This window comes from Gopherus flavomarginatus, chromosome 3 (genome assembly GCF_025201925.1).
Source record: "Gopherus flavomarginatus isolate rGopFla2 chromosome 3, rGopFla2.mat.asm, whole genome shotgun sequence".
Taxonomy (NCBI): domain Eukaryota; kingdom Metazoa; phylum Chordata; order Testudines; family Testudinidae; genus Gopherus; species Gopherus flavomarginatus.
In genome coordinates this window covers 158,521,264-158,539,760 of record NC_066619.1, presented here as the reverse complement: position 1 = coordinate 158,539,760, position 18,497 = coordinate 158,521,264, and positions in this window count along the sequence as shown.

The following is an 18,497-nucleotide window of genomic DNA, read 5'->3' as shown; positions in this document are numbered from 1 at the left end:
CTTTCTCCCACCCGCTATCAGTCACTTTAGACATGGTCTTAACTTTGCAGGGTCAGTACCCTGGATTGTAAACTTGTTGGGGCAGAGCTGGTTTCCTGCCATATGTACATTCTTCACTGAGGCCTCTGGGCAATACTGGAATACAAATGGAACCCTTCTGCCCCTCTGAGTTGGCAGCAACAAGGGCCGGGTTCAGTATCCAGGGGTTCCGTTTCAGTAACACAATGCATAACCGGCTCGAGCCCCCACCCAGTGACCTGGGACACTCACATACCACACCCCCCTGGGCGCCTCTAGGAGGCAATACTTCCCCTCTCGCAAGCACAGAGTCTGAGTGTAGCAAAATCTTTTTAATAAAGGAAGGAATCAATGCGGCATCCCATTGGAGAAACACCACAAACAGGGTTATAACACAAACCATAAACAAAAACCCACCTCCAAGTACGTTTGGCACTGTCCTTTTTCCCCTTAGGGTTTTAAGACCAATCACCCCAAAGTCCAACAACCCAAAAGTCTCTGGTCAATGCCACCCCAGAGTTCGAGAGTTTATCTGTAGAGGTCCCTTCCCCCAGCCTGGGTAGAAAGGGGCACCTTACGTGGTCCGGGGCCAACTGCCCTGCCTCTCCGTGGGTTCTGCTTCTGCCTTCTCCACGAACTGCTCCGCTTTACCAGCAGCTCCACTCTGCTCCTCCAGCCGTCCTCAGAAACTGCTCCGCTCCACCAGCTGCTCTGCTCCATGAGCTGCTCTGCAAACTGCTCGGCTCCGCTCGCTCTGTGGGCCACTCCACCCGTCCCACAGCTACTCCACTCTGCCAGCCACTCTGCTGCCACCAGCTGTCCCGTGATCTGCTCCAGCCGTCCCCGCAACTGCTCCACTCCACCAGCTCCACTTCCACAGTATAACTTCAGGCTCCCACACTAGTTAGCACAGTACTCAGTGCTCTCAGCTCAGTTATTTCAGCTCTTTGGTGATTTCAACTCTTAGTGATCTCAGCTCTTAGTGAGGGAGCCCCAGTGCTAGTGCACCATTAGCCCAAAGTGAGTTCAGCTCAGTAACCTGTATTTAGATTCTTGAGGGAATAAAAAAAATCAACTCTGACATTCCACAGTGGAGAGAGGAGGAGGTGGAACTGGTACTTCTGGCTCCACAAGGAGACTGCACCACCAGGCACAGATACCTGTCCCCAGCCTCTCTCAATTCACTGGGTTTTGGAACCCATGTCCCTTGTCTAGCAAGTACCACCTAACTGAGGGTGAGTCATTTGTCACCAAGCAGTCCCACAGCTCAGCAGTCTGGGATAGGGTAGGCGTGCCTATGCAAATACACTCTCTGAAATTCTTTCCATCAGATGTCAGGGTAGAGCTTATCCTGACTCTGCTTACACAAATAATTAATAAATGGAATGGACTTGCAATTCAAAAATAGCAGGAATTAGAAACTCTTTAAAGCAAACTCTGGAATTTAAAACTGTTGGGTTAATTGAACAATCAGTTTAATGGCTATTAAGTGACAGACACACAAAAACCTAAATTGCAGCACTTGTATTACAACTTGGATGAGTTGACTGTCCATGCTTTGTAACAGGAAAGCCACCCCTTTCAGTGCTACCTTCCATAGTTAGGGTTCTCAAGGTGAAGGCTTCATGTCTGTTACATACAGCCAAGGCTCCCAAATGCTTCTTAGTGATTTGACTCTTCTTTGCAATTAGATATGGGGTTTTAGCCTACAGTCTCTCTGCACCCAAACCTCCCCCTGACTCTGGTGGCACCTATGGGCATGCAAAGGATGTAGGATCAGGCCCATTGTGAGTAATGTTGTTCAGAGATGTTTTAAAGCAATGGATCACAGTGATGGATTACTTTGTGGAAACTGCCCTGAAGAGCAATCAGTTATTTGGTAGGTAAAAGCACACTGCAGATTACCTCCAGTTCCTATTCATTTCAAGAGTCCTGTCATTCCTGTCTTAAACATGATTGGTGATACCCACATCTAGAATCTCCCTGTGCAGCTAGCAAGAACAATGCAAACTGAACCCATCACCTCTGGCTTCTGCAGTATTGATTGCTTTTCAAACCCAGAAATCTGCAATTTGTGACACTGCTTTTTCAAAGTAATACTAACAATTTTGCTTCAGTTCAATCTGTAGGTATTGTATTAGAAAATCTGTGACTTTCCCCTTAACTAATACCTGATCTAAAAGAGCTTGTGTGTCTGGGAGAATTTGAATGAGAGAGAGAACAGTTCAGATGAGATGTGCAATATCTAAAAAGTCAGTCATGTGGAAAACGAATGACCAGTTTTCTCCATAGTTAAACTCTGGAGGGGACTGGTGGGGTTGAGAACTCCACCAGTCTGGGTTTATGTGCTCTAGCAAAGTTGACCTCTGGTGTCTGCCACCCCTTTGGTGCTAGTAGCAGCTGATGCTATAGCGTGGACAAGGCTTAGGTTGTCCTTGCTCCCAGTATCGTCTAATAAGCAATTAGTGCAAAGAGAATAGAACACAGTCTTTTGTAAAATATCGAGATGGACCAACATTCAAGTTCATATCTGGACTCACAGGATATATCGTGAGTCCATCTCTGGATTTGGATATGTCAGTAAGCGCTTCGTTTGAAGGCAATCAGCACCTTGTGCACATGTCTGAACCCAGAACATGACCTCAAAACCTGCATTTCAGTGCTTGATTATTATCATGGCAAGATGGGTCCTGTTTTGTATAATTCCTGTACGGGCAATATAGATACATTTGTAGAGGCAATTGCAGAGCTCCTTTCTAATGTGGCTTGAGTCACATGCTACTGCTGTCACTAAGATAATATTAAAAAAACATTCCCGGTGTTGGAGCAGAGGATGCACTGAACGAAGGCATAGCTGCGCTTCAAGCAGAGAATTCTGAGACTTCCTTTTCCTTCCTTTAGGAAGGAAATTGTACAGAGCGATATTTTTGTTTCCAGGGTTCCCTCAGGACTCCCACTCCCTCACACTCTTTCAGCTTTATGAAGAAAACGTCATACTTTATTATGATCAAAAGTTTGTGGGTTGTTTTTTGTTTTTTCTGACCAAGAACATGTAGAGTCTATAACTCTAAGACTCTTTCACTCATGTCTTTCCTATCCTCCTCTAGCAGGACTGAGAGAAGCTAGTGTGGACTAATGACTTTAAACATCATGGAGAAAAGGAAGGAAAAGTTTCAAGATACCGTAAAACTATAGTTGAGCTTGGAAAGTACCTGATTAAAAATGTCTTTTCTCTTAAGTTACTGTTCAAGGGCACAGCTCTGATGTTCGAAAACAACAAAGACTGACTAGCACCAGCAAGGGGTGGCTAGTTCTGGGAAGTACCTGTGAGCTAAATTGCTGGTTGCAGCTTGTTCTGAACTTACAATTTTTTTTATTTTTTTAGTGCTCTGGAAAACTGCCAGTTTGGTCATAGGCTAGGTGCTTCAGTGCAGACACTGCCTTCCTCTGGTGGTGGTATAGACCCTGTCATTTGTGAAAGACACACAAGAGCACACTTTATGGATCCAGTTTAGATCATGCTTAATAACTAAGAGATTCAGCACCGAGTTTTAAAAGGGGAGTTAAATCTCTTACAAGGAACAGTTTAGAAGGCAGTTTTTTCCCTTACCATTTCTAAGTAAATGCTACCGTGTCATATGGACACACATGAGCATGAGGCAAAGCTTTCTTAATAAGTGTTATCTGACCTCCAGGGCAGCCTGTTTCTGTGGTAGAGGTAGTTTACCGATCAGTCACTGGACAGCTATCCTGCAGATAAAACTACTTTTTTTGTTTCTAGTTTTCTGGCCGGACCTCTGGGAACAACTGCAGCTTGCAGAACTTCTTTTGTCCTCTGTTTTTTCAGCAATTCTGAAAATTCCTGTCCTCAGTTCTTCCACCTCCTATTCTGCCTCCACCTTTGTAACCTAACAGGGTTAAAGTACGGCTCTGTCTTGCAATATAATTGGGACCTATATCTCCACACACATACAGCTCTGTAGCAAGGTTCAAGGCTGCAGGGAAACACAGGTCTTATCTATACTGCAGCACGGAACGGTGCATTAAGTGTGCTGGGGGACAATCATCTTGTAACCAGTCTCTTCAACATGATTTATTTTAAAGGCCTTAAGGCCCAGGTCTTCAAGGTACTCCACTGATTTCACTGGAAGGGATGTGCCTAAATATCTTTGAGGATCTGGGTCTAAGTGACCAGTCCAAGGTCAAGAGGGAGTCTGTGTTAGAGCTGCTCTTAGAAATAGAGAGTTCCTGGCTGCCAGTCCTCCATTCACCCCACTAGAACATGCCTCTCTAATAATATCAGGCCAATGTTCAAATATAAATGTCTAAAATTCAACCACTAATAAACCTCTGGGTACCTAGATACCTGCTTCTAGCACTAATATCACCGGGACCTAGTAATATTAATAAACATTTGTACTTCACAAATTATGAATCTCTCGGAGGTCTCCCGAAGGAAGGTAGTTGACCTTATATGACTGACTACTTCACCACCACTTAAACTATTGAAGCAGCCTTGAAACAGCACACATTTCTATTGGAAATTGTCTAATCGATGAATCCCTATGGGTGCTAGTTTGCATTGTTTAATATGTGTTCCAGTAACACAGTCCCTGCCCCTTTGTAGAAGACTAGTTTAGTAGCTCTGCTGAATGCCAGAAAGAAGGACTACTGACTGAGCTGAGCTTTCTGCCAGCCCCATTAAACTAATATCTTTCTTACTCTGTTGCCTGGATGAATTCAAGTCTAAGTGGTGTCAGATGGACTTGAGTTTTCATTCCGGAGTGGAAGAGAATTTATTTGACAGGAAAACTGCCAAAAAGAGTCATAGCTTTAAGAGCGTATTAGCAAAGCCTTATTTTTAGTGTCACAAAAGGACTGAGGATATTGTCTCAGTGTTTCTTAGTGGTTCATCAGGAACACCAGTCACACAAGCACACAAATCTGAACGCACATCTAAGAAACTTGAGCCGTAAGTGGGTGGATGCTCCAAAGCAAAAGAGTGTTGTGACCAGATCAGGCCTCACAGTAGAGACAAGACCTCTAGGGATAATACTGCTAAAAGCAACAAAGAGTCCTGTGGCACCTTAAAGACTAACAGATGTATTGGAGCATAAGCTTTCGTGGGTGAATACCCACTTTGTCAGATGCATGTAATGGAAATTTCCAGAGGCAGGTATAAATATGCAGGCAATAATCAGTCTGGCGATAAAGAGGTTAGTTCAATCAGGGAAGATGAGGCCCTCTTCTAACAGTTGAGGTGTAAACACCAAGGGAGGAGAAACTGCTTTTGTAGTTGGCTAGCCATTCATAGTCTGTGTTTAATCCTGATCTGATGGTGTCAAATTTGCAAATGAACTGAAGCTCAGCAGTTTCTCTTTGAAGTCTGGTCCTGAAGTTTTTTTTACTGTAAGATGGCTACCTTTACATCTGCTATTGTGTGGCCAGGGAGGTTGAAGTGTTCTACAGGTTTTTGTATATTGACATTCTTAATATCTGACTTGTGTCCATTTATCCTTTTACATAGGGACTGTCCAGTTTGGCCGATGTACATAGCAGAGGGGCATTGCTGGCACATGATGGCGTATGTAACACGGGTGGACGTGCAAGTGAATGAACCAGTGATATAGCTGATCTGGTTAGGTCCTGTGATGGTGTCACTGGTGTAGATATGTGGGCAGAGTTGGCATCAAGGTTTGTTGCATGGATTGGTTCCTGAGTAAGAGTTGTTATAGTGCAGTGTGTAGTTGCTGATGAAAATATGCTTAAGGTTGGCAGGTTGTCTGTGAGCAAGGACTGGCCTGCCTCCCAAGGCCTGTGAAAGTGTGGGACCATTGTCCAGGATGGGTTGTAGATCCTTGATGATGTGTTGGAGAGGTTTAAGCTGAGAACTACAGGTGATGGCCAATGGAGTTCTGTTGGTTTCTTTCTTGGGCTTGTCTTGTAGCAGGAGGCTTCTGGGTACACGTCTGGCTCTGCTGATTTGTTTCCTTATTTCCTTGTACGAGTGTCATGGTTTTGAGAATGCTTTGTGAAGATCTTATAGGTGTTTGGTCTCTGTCTAAGGAGTTGGAGCAAATGTGGTTGTACCTCAGCGCTTGGCTGTAGATGATGGATCGTGTGGTGTGTCCGGGGTGGAAGCTGGAGGCATGAAGGTAGGCAGAGCGGTCGGTGGGTTTTAGGTATAGGGTGGTGTTAACGTGACCATCACTTATTTGTACTATGGTGGTGCAGTAAGTGGTGCTCTTCCCTTGGTGCTCCAATATGTCATAGGGCATTCTGCTGCTGGAGCGACATTGTGATGTTGTGTTTTGAAAGATGAGATTCTGGCCACTATGGTGAACACAAATCTCATTAAACAACTTGCGAATGTAGGAATGCTATTCAGGCCAAATTCCAACTCGGGTAATCACATTCTTCCTACATAAATTCCCCTGCTATTTCAGCTGGGTAAGTATTGTTGTTTGGCATAGTGTGAACAGATCCTTCAACACAAGATAGCTGCCTGAGAAATGCTACAGGATATTGGCTTGTCTAGATTATCATCAAATAAACACCAAGCTGTAAATCTGTCACAAAGGAATAAATGGGACATAGGCAAGAGTCACAAATACCCTAAGTTTGCCCACACAGTATTATTAAGGCTTGGAAGTTCTGGGTTATTGGACAATGGAAGATGGAGGTTTTTTTGCAAGACCAGTAGCATTACTCTCATGGTCAGAGGGAGTACTCTGGAACTAAACTAATTTGCAGTGGCCTGACCCACTTGTGCAGCATTCTCTGGGGGCATATTCTTAATGGAATCACTCTTAATCTGTACTTGACACTAAACTTTCTTGATGGAATACTAAAAATGCTGGTAATAAAGTACACAAGGAGGACAGATTATACCATAGGAGTGAGGGTACAGAACTGCACCTAAAAGACTTATAAAATCTAGTGAGAAAACTTCTGAGTAGATGTATGGACACAAATACTGATTAATAAAAATGCAAACACACTAAGGGCTGTACCACAGACCTCCTGATCAAAAGAAAGATCTCCCATTGACTTCACTGGGGCCAGGATTTCATCCACTGTGTGCAATGCTGAGAGAAACTGAAACCAACCAAATCTAATAAAAGAGAGAGGCAAGGTGAGTGAGGTAATATCTTTTATTGGACCAATTTCTGTTTCAGGTCTGGGAAAGTATTGAAATGTGCCAGCTACTTATGCTAAACAATCTGTTCCATCGTGCACTTAGCTGTACCTTTTCCAGACCTGAAGAAGAGCGCTTGCTGTGTGGCTTGAAAGTTTGTCTTTCTCACCAACAGATGTTTGATCCACTAAGATATATTGCCTCATGCACCTTGTTTTGCTACTATCCAGGGACCTGGCTACAACTGCATCTCATAGACTCATAGATTTTAAGGTCAGAAGGGACCATTATGACCATCTAGTCTGACCTCCTGCACAATGCAGGCCACAGAATCTCACCCATCCACTCCTATAACAAACCCCTAACCTATGTCTGAGTTATTGAAGTCCTCAAATTTTTGTTTGAAGACCTCAAGCTGCAGAGAATCCTCCAGCAAGCGACCCATGCCCATGCTGCAGAGGAAGGCGAAAAACCTCCAGGGCCTCTGCCAATCTGCCCTGGAGGAAAATTCCTTCCCAACCCCAAATATGGCAATCAGTTAAACCCTGAGCATGTGGGCAAGACTCACCAGCCAGCACCCAGGAAAGAATTCTTTGTAGTAACTCAGATCCTGGGCATACTTACCTGCTGATAATCAAAGATCAATTGCCAAATTAAGTGCCAAAATTAGGCTATCCCATCATACCATCCCCTCCATAAACTTATCAAGCTTAGTCTTAAAGCCAGATATGTCTTTTGTCCCCAATACTCCCCTTGAAAGGCTGTTCCAGAACTTTACTCCTCTAATGGTTAGAAACCTTCGTCTAATTTCAAGTCTAAACTTCCTAGTGTCCAGTTTAAAACAGTAATAAGGAGCAACGCAAAGGGGGTTCTTCCTTGTTTTGGGCTCTAATCCTCCGGTAAGAGTTGGTTAGTTGGTTCGTTTGTTTAAAAACCCCTAAGGCATGGGTTTCCATGGTTTTATCAAGAACTAAAACAGCACCTGCAGTGCATATGGTACTGCAAATTGTGGCCTCAGCAATACGAAATGTCTCAGTCTCCTCAAATCATGGGAACAGGGGAGCTGGAACAATTTTTATAGTGTGGGTACTGAGAGACATTCAGCTAAACTGTAAACCCTGTACATAATGGAAATCACTTCAAGCTAGGGGGTGCGGTAGCACCCCTGGTTCCAGCACCTACGAATGGGAAATCAGGTTACGGCCTCTGTTGCTGCTATTCCAGCTTTGCCTTGCTGATTTTGGAGTCTCTTAGCTGGCTCTTCCATGCATTGTTAAAAATGTTATCTTAACAGCCTGGCCCGAAAGCCATTTGCATAGTGTTATTCACTCCCTAGCTGCTGAACTAATCCACCCTGATACTCAATCCCCCGGCTACAAAGGCAATTAAAGAGAGAGAAGTGAGAGTTGGAAAGGGAAGACAGTAGTCATGGGATAACAGATCAAATATAATCAATAGAAGGGAAATGTGACAGATGCACCAGTAGATGAATTAGAAAAACCTTTAAAAAAAGAGGATGTGGTTTCAGTATGAAAGATGCAGGCTCTGACTTCTAGCACTTCTCGGGGTTATTGAAGAGAACAGAGTCCCTTTCAACTCCTATTTTGTAACCAAAGAGCTTGATCCTGTCAACCTTTACACCAGTAGACAGCTCAGGCCTTGTCTACACTACAAAGTTGCAGCGCTGGTGAGGGGGTTACAGCGCTGCAACTTAGGTGTGTACACACCTGCAGGGCATTACCAGCGCTGCAACTCCCTATTTGCAGCGCTGGCTGTACACCCGGTCGTGCCTCGGGTGTAGAGGATCCAGCGCCGGATCACCAGCGCTAGTCATCAGGTGTAGACACTCACCAGCGTTTTTGTTGACCTCCGTGGAATAAGCAGGTATCCCCGCGGTGTGCTCTGGCATTCCCCGACCCCCCCTCCAAGCAGGTCTCCTTCCCCGCGGTGTGCTCTGGCGTTCCCCGACCCCCCTTCCAAGCAGGTCTCCTTCCCCGTGGTGTGCTCTGGCGTTCCCCGACCCCCCTTCCAAGCAGGTCTCCTTCCCCGTGGTGTGCTCTGGCGTTCCCCGACCCCCCCTCCAAGCAGGTCTCCTTCCCCGCGGTTTGCTCTGGCGTTCCCCGACCCCCCTTCCAAGCAGGTCTCCTTCCCCGTGGTGTGCTCTGGCGTTCCCCGACCCCCCCTCCAAGCAGGTCTCCTTCCCCGCGGTTTGCTCTGGCGTTCCCCGACCCCCCCTCCAAGCAGGTCTCCAGCCCCGCGGTTTGCTCTGGCGTTCCCCGACCCCCCCTCCAAGCAGGTCTCCTTCCCCGCGGTTTGCTCTGGCGTTCCCCGACCCCCCTTCCAAGCAGGTCTCCTTCCCCGCGGTTTGCTCTGGCGTTCCCCGACCTCCCCTCCAAGCAGGTCTCCAGCCCCGCGGTTTGCTCTGGCGTTCCCCGACCCCCCCTCCAAGCAGGTCTCCTTCCCCGCGGTTTGCTCTGGCGTTCCCCGACCCCCCTTCCAAGCAGGTCTCCTTCCCCGCGGTTTGCTCTGGCGTTCCCCGACCCCTCTTCCAAGCAGGTCTCCTTCCCCGCGGTGTGCTCTGGCATTCCCCGACCCCCTCTCCAAGCAGGTCTCCTTCCCCGGGGTTTGCTCTGGCGTTCCCCGATCCCCCCTCCAAGCAGGTCTCCAGCCCCGCGGTTTGCTCTGGCGTTCCCCGACCCCCCCTCCAAGCAGGTCTCCAGCCCCGCGGTGTGCTCTGGCGTTCCCCGACCCCCCCTCCAAGCAGGTCTCCAGCCCTGCGGTGTGCTCTGGCGTTCCCCGACTCCCCCTCCAAGCAGGTCTCCAGCCCCGCAGTGTGCTCTGGCGTTCCCCGACCCCCCCTCCAAGCAGGTCTCCTTCCCCGCGGTTTGCTCTGGCGTTCCCGGACCCCCACTCCAAGCAGGTCTCCTTCCCCGCGGTGTGCAACAGCGCTGCAGCGTGGCCACATCTAACACCACTTGCAGCGCTGGTTGCTGTAAGTGTGGCCACTCTGCAGCGCTGGCCCTATACAGCTGTACTAATACAGCTGTAACAACCAGCGCTGCAAAATTGTAGATGTAGACATACCCTAAGAAGACAAATCACATCCGTCAGTGTGTGTGAAGTTTCAGTTCAATAGTATGTTTGTTTAAATAGCTGGTGTGAGGAAAATCAATCAAGTTGTTTTCATATTTTAGTGGGGTTTATTTTCAGGTTCTCAGACCTGCAGTGTTGGGTTATAAAGTGTGATCTGAAAGTATGTTAGTTTACAAAGCTTTCACTGAAGGTTTTAAAAGTCCTTAGCAGCATTTTTATTGGTTATGCAACTATTTTGTTCTCCTGAAGCCTAAACTTGGGGCTAAGTTAGATTGAATGGTGTAGAAGTGGGCGTGGGGAAAGCCATGTGAGGCCTACAGTACTGCACAAGCTTCCCAGCTGCTGGGGCAGAGAGAGAAGTCTAAGCAGCTATGTTTGACACTTTCGCTTATGATATGATTTTTGTTGGAACTGTGACTAGCGTTGCCTTTTGCAACCAATGAACTATTTGTGAAATTCCCAGAAATAGGAAGTGGTATAGCATTTCTCTAAGTTCTCACCGCTGAGATCAGCACTTCATTATATAGTTAAGAAAAGATATGGCAAACAAATATATAGAAGAGAGGGGATGGTCTGCTATAGCCATTCCAGGGCTGAGATTCAAAGTTTAAAGCTAGGGAATGGATAGGAGTATATGTACGTATGTAATAATGTTTCCCAGGTCTCAAGGGGAATCCTGGAAAGAGTTAGGACATGTTTTAGTAATTACTGTAAACTGCTGCTTCTTCAGTCTCTGATTCATTTCCGTTTTTATTTCAGTACTTCCCAGTAGCAGGCTAATGGAGTCACATGTGCTCATTTCTTATAGCATTTTAAATTGTCAGTTTTATATTAAAGAAAGTTAATGAAAAAGGGCTGCTCCAGAGCATAACTGTGTACAGAGATGTTGCAAATACAGTATATTCTTGGATCTCACCGGACAAAGGTAACCGAATATTGTGTGCTTTATGGCAAGGACATAAAGCAATATGGACAAATAACAGCAAGAACATTATCCTTATCCAAATCGCATGGGAACTGTGCGTTAGATCTGTTTCATACACAAACTAGCAAACCACCAGTATTTGTGGATTCAAATGCATTAAAACCTGTTACAAACACAAAATAGCTAAAATAGCCCCCATAGCACAGCATGTCAGAAGCCAGGTGTGCTCTACAGTGTTAATAGCACAGGATTGTGCAGTGTTACCAGTCTCAGAAGCCCCTTGCATTATCCCTCACCCCATCCAAGAGACACTCATCACCAGATCTCCCTAGCCCAGTTCCCATCTACCAGCCTTTCTTAGGGTGTGATCCTGCAAACCTTTATTCTCATAAATAACCCCATACAGAAAAATGTGTGGGACTGGGCACTTAATTTCTCCCACTACACTAGCTCCATGCTGCTACCTACCTTTCTAATGGCCAGAGATCCCTTTTTAACATATGCTTCCCATGCCTGGTTTTAGCAGTCTATCTTCCTCAAATTCTTCTGCTCTTCATAACTTATTCTGTGGCCATAGGCTCCAGCTCTGCAAAAGGATTAAAGTCAATGGGATTCCATTTGGGTATAGAGTCCACACTGTAGGATCAAATACTTGTTCTGTAGTCTCTGAGCATCAAGGCTAACTGTTGGCTATCTGGCAAATACCAATAGGAAAGGCCGTGTAGTTTAATGGATAAAGTGCAGGACTGGGAATCCAAATCTTGGTTCTAATAAATGAATGATCTGGAAAAAGGGGTGAAAAGTGAGGTGGCAAAATTTGCAGATGATACAAAACTACTCAAGATAGTTAAGTCCCAGGCAGACTGCGAAGAGTTACAAAGGGATCTTGCAAAATTGGGTGATTGGGCAATGAAATGGCAGATGAATTTCAATGTTGATAAATGTGAAGTAATGTACATTGGAAAACATAATCCCAACTATACATAGGGTTCACTTGAGGTGTTTGTCCATCCTGTATAGTTTTAGTCTCCTTCTTGAAAAATATTTCTAGCTGGGCATCGGAGACTGAATCTATGTGGAAGGATGTCCCCTGCTCCTTTTTTCTCACCTGTTTGAACTTCTGTTTCCCTCCCTGCTCGATGACTCAGTTTACTGCTTAAATGCAAATTAAGCAGAGCACACATTCCTTTGTTTAGGACAGACCTGTTTGCAAACCTCAATTTGGGCAGGGTTGTGTGGTTTGGAACATATGTTAATAACACCATGCCGTGGAATTTTATAACTGAACATACAATGTTGCCACACACATTTTACCAGGACAATAATGACTAGTAAATTGAGTTTTCAAATGATACCTTATAAGGTGTACTTTGTACCATAGGGTGTGAACACGGGTACATTCTCTCATAACAGGAGACTGCTAGATGGACCATTGGTCTGACCCAGTATGGCCGTTCTTATGTTATCCTGCTCTGCTTCTGGTCATCTGATGTTGGACAAGGCACTTCAACTGTGATTGTATCCCCTCCAGCCTTTTGTCTGTTTAGACAGTAAATTCTTTGGGGTGGTCTGCCTCTTATCTTTGTGCCTGTACAGCACCGAGCATAGTGGAGCACCTATGTCAGTTGAGTCCTCTTGGTTCTGCTGTAATAATATTATAAAACAAGGTGCCTTGGCATGCTGTTTTTACAAATTAGGACCCCCCCCCCGCCCCAGACAAGATTGTTATTATTCACATGAGTAAATACATCTAGGAATTGCGCCAATCTCTGTCCAGCATCCTGCAGGTCTGGGTCCCCAATGGGCTGAATGCCCTGAACTCCCAGCACCCTCAGTAGGAGCTGAAATTTGCACCCAATGAATTCAGTGATGCAGGATCATCCTTTAGGAGCTGAATGCACTGAAAATGTCAATGATTTCAAGAAATCACTGGTTTTGGTTTTTTGAGAAACTTACCTCCAGATTCTCAAAGATATTTAGACATCTAACCTCCATGGAGTTTAATGGGATTTAGGCACCAAAATACCTTTGAGGATCTCAGGGTCTTAGTCTTAGGGCTTACTTTCAGAAGCGTGGAGAGCCCAAATGCCAAGTGGAGCCAATGGGAGTTGGGTTGCAGGGGTCATAGTTCTGACAATTAGGCCGAACATGTCTCTAACTGGGCAGGGCACCCCAGTTCTGATCTACCTACCAGTGAAAGCAAATGTCCACTCCTGAAAATGGTGGCCTATCTTAGTGCTAAGTATTTGCAATCCTGTTTAATTTCTCACAGTTTTGTCTTGGATTTCATTATTACAGTGAAACACAATTTTGCAAAGGAATGCTTTATAACAGAGAAACAAGGATTATGAAAATAATGGTTAGATGATGCATCTATTAAAAAGCAGTCACAGAAAAATAACAGGTAGATTTTTTTTTTAAAGCACCGTCAAAACAGGGATATTTCTTTTTGTCAAGTAGCCTCTATACTCTTGCTGTATTAGACAAAGGGAAAAAAACTGTAATAAGTGACAAAGATAAAAACAGAAGAGTGATGCTGTCTATACTGGGGACTAACAGAATGAACCCTTTACTAGAAAAGTCACGTGGTGTGGGTTTCCTTGACAACTGTTCCCATAGAACCTGATCTGAAAAGAAGGAATCATAAAAAGACACTGAGATTAATACTTCTAGTTACATGAAGATTGAAAAAAAATTGCATGAGACTTAGTCCAAGTAAAATTGCTAGCTAAGACTATTTTATAGTAATTGGGTTGGGTTTGTTTTTCTTTAACAATGCCCCACCTTCCAGAAAATTATATTAGTAAAGAATTAGAAAAGCATATGCCAAATGACCTGATAAAATGTAGTGTGTTTTGCTCATTTCTGAGATATAATTGTCCCACGGAAATCAAGGTTTAAAATTTATGTGACAAGTTAAAAAAAAAAGTGTTGAACTGTAAACAGTCTTAATGTATTTGATCAACAGTCTGTTTTTGATAATAGCAAATGTGTTATGGAAGAGATAGGACACGCACCAGGAAACTAATATAGAAATTGAACGGTCATCCAAATGCAACTGAACTCTCTGAGAGACGATTGTCAACTGTTCTCATGTGAGACCTTTCCTCCTCATTTGCAGAAAGTGCATCTCTGGGGAAAGATTTAGATACGAAGGAAAAAAGCCTGTGTGAAAACAGGAGGACGCTTACAGAAAAGACATTATAGCACAGCAAAATCTTACAAGCTTAGAAAAGAACTGTAAAAGAATAAGGATGGTCTTGTGATGAAAGCCCTGCATTAAGACTCAGGAGAGTTGGACTCAATTCCCAGCTTTGCCACAAACTTCCTCTGTGACCTTGGATGAGTTCCTTAGACCCAGATCCCCAAAGGCATTTAGGTGCTTAACTCCCATTGTATTCAGTAGGAGTTACACACCAATACCTTTCAAAATCTTATAGACTCACAGGCTTTAAGGTCAGAAGGGACGATCATGATCATCTAGTCTGGCCTCCTGCAGATTGCAGGTTGCAGAACCTTGCCCACCCACTCCTGTAGTAGGCCTTAATATTCCTGCAGTTTAGTTTGCCTGTCTATAAAATGGAACAATCTCACCTTTTTCACAGGGGAATTATGAGGATAAATTAATTAATGACTGAGCACCTCAGATTCTATGGTCCTAAGTGCCATAGAAAAGCCAATAAATAAGAGGGGAGGGTAGAAATCAAATGCAATTTTCTCTCTCGGATAGAGCGAAGCTCTTCACACACGGTACATTGAAGGCCTTCCCTGTATAGAGTACAATCTAAAGACCTGATCCAACATCCATTGAAGTCAAATGGAAACTTTCCACAAACTTCAGCAGGAGTTGCACTGGACCGTAAACGATAGGCTTTACTGGCAGCCATATGAGGATGTAACACACACCAGGATGTTGTTATTTTAGAGTTGCTGGCTGGCCAATTTTTTCCAGACTTGGCTGTGTTTTTCTAGAGGAGGGAGCCTGACATAAAAGTCAGGTGGTTAAAGCTATCTTTTAATAAATATATTCCACAGGAATGAAAGTAAAATTGACACAATGGCAAAGATGACCTGGAGAAGATTTAAAATAAATTAGGCATGTGCCCTTTCTGCTTTATCATGTATGCAGAAGGCCTATGAGCTTTCTTGTTTTATTTTGCTTGTCCTTTCCTTAGAAATATCAAGGGACTGATCCTTTCCTGGCCTGCACCATGTACAACAGTGGTTCTCAAACTTTTGTACTTTTGTGACCCCTTTCACATTGCAAGCCTCTGAGTAAGACCCGCCCCCCCCCTTATAAATTAATCTGACGAAGTGGGTATTCACCCACGAAAGCTCATGCTCCAAAACATCTGTTAGTCTATAAGGTGCCACAGGATTCCTTGCTGCTTATAAATTAAAAACACTTTTAAATATATTTAACACCATTATAAATGCTGGAGGCAAAGCGGGGTTTGGGGTGGAGGCTGACAGCTCACGACCCTCCATGTAAGAACCTTGCGATGCACTGAGGGGTCCCGACCCCCAGTTTGAGAACCCCTGATGTACAGCCATTCACATCAGTGCAAAGTGAACATAAAACACCACCAAATCTGAATGGCTTCATTTTATACCTACTTTGCACTGCTGTAAAATAAGTGCACCAAGTGCAGGTAATCAGGCCCTCAGTCCTCTTTCCCTCTCTGCCTAGTTGGAGGACTTCAGCAGAGGACCCAGATATATGGAATGGGTTCTCACTCAGTACTTAACTGAATGGGCTGATGTGTTAAATTTTAAACAAGAGAGCTTTTCTCTCAACTGTTCTTAGGCATTTGAATTAAATAAATGTTAATTAAAACAAACACAATTTTGAACAGCCTGAGTAAAAATCATTTGCCTGCAATTAATCAGGTTTCACATCCATGGTATCTATTTTATCATAAGCCTACTACTAATTCTCTAGCTATCTGTATAGTCTTCCAGGAAAAAAAAGGATGTGGACAAGATCTAAATTTCTAATGCAAAAAAACAAGCAGAATAAAGTGTCTTTGGGTTTGTTTTTTGGGGAAGGGGAGGCAGACTTTTAGGCCTCTTACATATACCACAAAGAAGCACAAAAACCCTCTTATTTTCTGTTTCTTTAGCTTTTAAGGTTAAGATATCAAGCACTCATGAGTCAGGATATGCAGAATTAAGGCTGAATTGTGCTCCCATGTTGAAGCTTTTTAAAATATCGTTAATCTGAAATGATATATTTAATGAATTTCCATGAGTTATAATCATACAATATGAAATTTCTTATACAGCATGAGGTCCTTATCCTGCTGTGAGTTGTACCTACACAGAACTCATTGGCCCTTCCATATAACAAGTTGCAATAATATTTCACAAATTTGTGTTGGTTTTGCCAAACTGTGTGATTTTTAAAAGAAGACTTAAAAATAAAAAGTTCAGAGAAGAAATGTTTTGATTATTTGGACACTTCTGAAACAAGAAGTTTTGATTTTTAAATTCAAAATGATTTTTCACTTCAAAATTTCCTCAAAGTTGTTTAAAAAAAATCAAAATCATTTTAAAATAATTGAAATTGAAATGAAATGTTTGTTGCAACAAAACCTTTTGTTTGACCCCAAACCAATTTTTCTGGACTCTTTTTGATTTGCTGGAAATTTTTAAAAAATTGTTTTTCAGTTGGGCCTGACACAATCTAGGGATTTTTGGAGCTTCCAGCAAACCTAATTAATTCTAATAATTAGCCACCTACTTCAATTTCTTTGTGTGGAAGTAGTGAATCATTTTTCCACTCATCATCATTTCGCTGAATTCCTCATGTACTTCCTTTTTTCTGGGATGACACTGGTCTTACATTTGCTGACTTTGGAGCAGTGGTTCTCAAACTAGGGCCGTCGCTTGTTCAGGGAAAGCCTCTGATGGGCCGGGACGGTTTGTTTACCTGCCTCGTCCGCAGGTTTGGCCGATCGCGGCTCCCACTGGCCGCAGTTTGCCACTCTAGGCCAATAGGGGCTGCAGGAAGAGCAGCCAGCACATCCGTTGGCCCACACCACTTCCTGCAACCCCCATTGGACTGGAGTGGCAAACCGCGGCCAGTGGGAGCTGCGATAGGCCAAACCTGCAGATATGGCGGGTAAACAAAAGGTCCCAGCCCGCCAGGGGCTTTAGCTGAACAAGCGGTGGCCCTAGTTTGAGAATCACTGCTTTAGAGTACCTTCTACACTAATTAACTGATTTTCTTGTAACTGAACTTGATCTGTATAGTACCTCTTTCCAAAAAATCAAGCCACGTTTGCCAGTGATGTTAGTGTTCCCAAATAAGTCATAGCTCAACAGAAAACCCTAGCTCAGGCGGCTGGTCCCACAATTACCAGAATGTAGGCATCTCAGCAAGGCCATCCTTAGCATTTATGGGGCCCTACGCAGCATTATTAAACTGGTGCCCTATGCCCGACTTGTTCTTAGCAACACAAACGTAAGCTTACAGTATTGGAAAACTTGCCACATGCACTTTATTAAAAACAGTTTAAACAAATTAAGCACACTATAATGCCAATGGATTATATTTGCAGTAAAGAAGTAGCCCTATAGAAAAAAATCTGATTTATTGACAGAATGATGTAAATAATATAATTTTTTTAATTTGTCAACATTTGTTGGAAATTACTTTGAAGAGGTATTGAAACAAGGATTTGTTTTTAATTAAAAGAAATCTTTCTGGCTTTTTTGGCTGCAAAATCAGTAATAATGTCATCATATGACAAATACCAAGTGATGTCTTGTTCGATTGCAAGAATAACAAGATCAGGCAAGCGTTCCTGACTCATTGTAGAGCAGAGAGAGTTTTTAAAGAGCTTCAGTTTTGAGAAACTCCATTCTCCTGATGCTACTGTTACAGGAATTGTCAGTAGAATATGAGTGGCAATGTACACATTAAGATATATATCAACAAGTTTGCTGATATGAATAAACTGAAAAAATGCCCACAGCTGAATTTGTATGTGGCAACATTGATGACAATGTACTCAATTCTTCATACATTTCAAGTCCATTTAAATCAAAACTATCACAATGCTTCAAAAGGCTCTCTAGTGTTTTGCACTTTGTCATTAGCTGATCTTGTTTTCCTATTTTGTTGAATGTAGTTATGTCCTACAGAAATCCAAACTGTTCATGGTGTGCTCATAAGGTATTAAACTTTCATCAACAGCAGATAATGCTTTATCCATCACAATGTTAAAAAATTCAACCTCAAATTCCTTTTCAGGATCTTCTATGGGCTCATCTGCTCCTTCATATTCCACTTGCCATTTTATCTCAAAACTCCTGTCA